Here is a 3,507-nt window from a genome sequence, read left to right as displayed (position 1 = left end):
CCCGACTTATTTCTATTCAGCCCCCATCCACTATTTCCGCTCTATTAAGACGTCCATCCCTTTATATCGTGTACTAATAGGGTCGTTATGAAGCCTTAGAGCTTTCTTCTCTAAAGGACAAAAGAACATAAACTATGGCTTTGCGCGAGAATCTTGTGTCCGCTAGTCTGAGGAGGTCTTGTCAGACAATTTAAACCCTCGAGAGAATGTGTAAAAAGAGGCATGATGCTTCCCAGTACACTCTCATGTTCGCATAAGAGGGTTATCCTGTGGTCTAATAAGTCAGCATACAGCAGCACTACTGTAGAGACACAAAAGGACTACTGGACACTTTATCCTTTCTCAACAGGCTTTCTATACATAGAAATAAGAAAACAAGAATTTATGGATATTAATAATTATGTATACACGTCAGGCACGTATTCTTCAAGCTTCTCAAAGGGCCATATGCACCTAGAAAAAATAACAAAGGATCTGTGGCTGTCTTGGTAGATACTATTTAGTCCCAAAAGACTATAAAACAATTGTTTATGTCCTCTGATGTAAGCCCAAGTGCAGGCAGAAAATCTGGAGTTTTGTTTTAAAAGACAGCAATCCAGTTTCGTAAAAAAAAAAACGCATCTTTGACTCTCAACTGCCAGTCGCTAAAATATTTTCCCTGCCTTTTTTATAAGGATAGTGATACCAGACTAGGGCATAATGTACGCCTTGTTTTAAACCATCAAGTGGAATTGATAACTCATTGTCGTCCAAAACTGTCTTATAAAATAAAACTCCAGAAATACCGTTTTCTGTGAGTGCAAGAAAGGACTGATCAATGTTCTACTCTGTGTGACATCAACATAATGCGTGCCCTCTTCATGCGTTGCACTCGTGTTTTCACTGCTGCATCCTTCTCTTTCATCTCAGTATTGACCTTCTATTAATTGTTCGCTGAGATCTGTTGTCTGTTTCCTGGTTCCAGATTTCCTCTCTTTTGTGGCTTTGTCCCTGATGCACACAGCAGTTACATTAAGACGACAATTGATAAAACTATGTATTATACACGTAACTGGAAAAACTTTAACGAAATGAGCGCTTGACTTTGGCTAGCGACCATGTGAATCGTGAAGCTCATGCATACATTGAGGTTAGGTAAGAAAGGAACAATTTCAGGCCACGTGATAACTGAGCATCGGAAAACAGACGTTTTGAATACTGTTTCCATGTTCTTTCGGACAAGATTGTGTTATTGACCCCTGGTTGTCGCATTAAAGGGTGTATGAGGGAGAGGGAGAGAGTGAGAGGGGTGGGGGACGAGTGTTTGTGTGCGTGAGTAGATATTTGTTAACGTGGATATATGTGAGTACGTATGTGTGTATAACTGTGTGTGTATGTTTGTGTGTGTGTGTGTGTGTGTGTGTGTGTGTGTGTTTGTCTGTGTGTGTCTGTTTACAAGTTGCGTGTGTCTGTGTGTATGTGCGTGTGTTCCGGAGGTGGGGTGTTAAGTTTTGTCAGGTCAGAATACCAAACGTGAATAAAAATAGAACAGACAGACAGACAGAGAGACAGACAGAGAGACAGACAGACAGACAGACAGACAGACAGACAGACAGACAGACAGACAGACAGACAAACCGACAGATGAGTGGAAGCCAAACAGCAAAAAGAGGGGAAGGCAGAAAGAGTGAGCGAGAGAGAGAGAGAGAGAAAGAGAGAGAGAGAGAGAGGGAGAGAGAGGGAGAGAGAAAGAGAGAAGGGGAAGAAAAGAAAGTAGCTACTAATTGAAAAAACGACCAAGGAACGTGTCAAAGAACAGACACGTGCAAGACTGCCCCTGATTGTTAAAACCAACTTTGCAATTTCTATTTAATTTAGATCGTGGAAAACGGGGGAAAACTGAACTCAATACCCTGGTTATCTCATTCGCGTGTCACTGGAACCCAGGCCACTGGCAGTACTACCGATCTCTTTGCTGAAATCCACACTGCGAAAAGCATCGATTCCCTTTGGGTTGAGAACACATGAGCGAGTACCTTCAACGATCCCCCCCCCCCCCCTAGCAGAAATAAAGCTTAGACTCTACAATATGGTTCCCTCCTCCGTTTGAGATTCTAAAAATAAAGGGTCATCGGAATCCTTGGGGCAAAATCCATTTTTTTTTCTTTTCAATGATTGACTAATTTTCTTGTAAACAAAGAATTGGACAACAAATACTCCAGTAAGAACTTCTATTTGAGGAACGAACCAGCATAAGAATATTATTGTCTAACACGTTAGTTGTTTGAAACGGGGTTTTTTGTTTGTTTGTTGTTGTTGTTTTGGGGGTGGGGGGGGGGGGTTGGAACGAGTGATCCATCCTATTTTTGTGCTGCAAAATCTTTGGCAGAGCAATAGATCTGGTAATAATTCCCCATGGCCACCTTGAAACAAAGACAGCTAACTTAATAAAAGAAGGTTCACACTCTAAAAACAATCGTCCTCAAAAGTCAATACATATTTTATAGACGCCACTGTGGGTGCTGATAAAGTAGTTTGATTTGTTTCTAAAAACGGAGTGCGCTTTGAACAATCTTTGCTCCAACTCCTGTACAAGATACGTCACCATCCCCCCCCCCCCCCCCTCAAAAATGTTTCAAATGCAAGATTACAAATAATTGTGTTACCAGAATTTTTAGGACGTTTCCTTTAGGCTCTCAAACAGAGGTGTGAACCATCTCATCCAACATTGGATATAGCAAGTATCGGTTCTCCTTAGTGGTCTTTAGGAGCTGGCAGTATCGACTCCCCTGGTCTAAGATGTTTGACAGGTACTGGGGCTATGAAGAAATTCAATTTGTTGAGAGAAGCCGGGGCGATAATTGGCAGTGTTTCTTTGCTAAACCAAGATGGAAGGTCTCGATTTCTTGGGGGACTGTGTCTGTCTCGTGGATTTAGCGAGCGGTGACGTAAACAATTCTCTGAATGGATATCCGTCCCCCTCAGTGACACGTACGTGTTGTGGCGGTGTCGGGTCAAGAGACGTTTCCTCTCTGCGGACCCTTGAATCATGAGTTGTTACCGGCTGTTCTGGAGACTTATGTTGTGTACTTTTCGTTTCTGGGGCTCGTACATGCAGATGCATTTGTGCTGGGAAAACGTTTTGAAAGAAATGTCAGAAAAACCTGCTTCCTATGTACGATTGTTTGTCTCCAGTCTGTGGTCAAAGCGAATCAGTTCACCAAAGTGAAATCCCAAGATGCTATTGAGAAGATCAAACCATTGATAAAAGCAATAGAACGTGTTGAAACAATAGTGTCGATTATATCGAAAACAGAACAAGTTTGATTCCTCGTGAGAAAAAAGTACGATAATAATATTTATTTACAAATTTAATAAAAATTGCCAAAGCAACACCATGGTTGAAATTAAGATGATTTATGAAATATCAGAAATCATTTCTATTATGTCACCTTTGTCTCGGAAAATCACTTTAACAAATCCAACTTTTAAAAATAAAAATGAGAGCATTGATGGCCCAAGGTTGTT

General features: G+C 41.2%; 1 protein-coding gene across 1 annotated transcript in view; it reads left to right on the top strand.

The window, feature by feature from the left end:
- LOC101847146 (alpha-2C adrenergic receptor-like) overlaps positions 1–3,507 on the top strand; it is a 50,984-nt gene that overhangs the window by 26,512 nt on the left and 20,965 nt on the right. The gene's annotated exons all lie outside the window — the stretch shown is intronic.

The sequence above is a fragment of the Aplysia californica genome, unplaced genomic scaffold, assembly GCF_000002075.1.
Source record: "Aplysia californica isolate F4 #8 unplaced genomic scaffold, AplCal3.0 scaffold00706, whole genome shotgun sequence".
NCBI lineage: Eukaryota > Metazoa > Mollusca > Gastropoda > Aplysiida > Aplysiidae > Aplysia > Aplysia californica.
The sequence above is the reverse complement of the archived record's forward strand: the minus strand, read 5'-3'. Positions and strand labels throughout refer to the sequence as shown.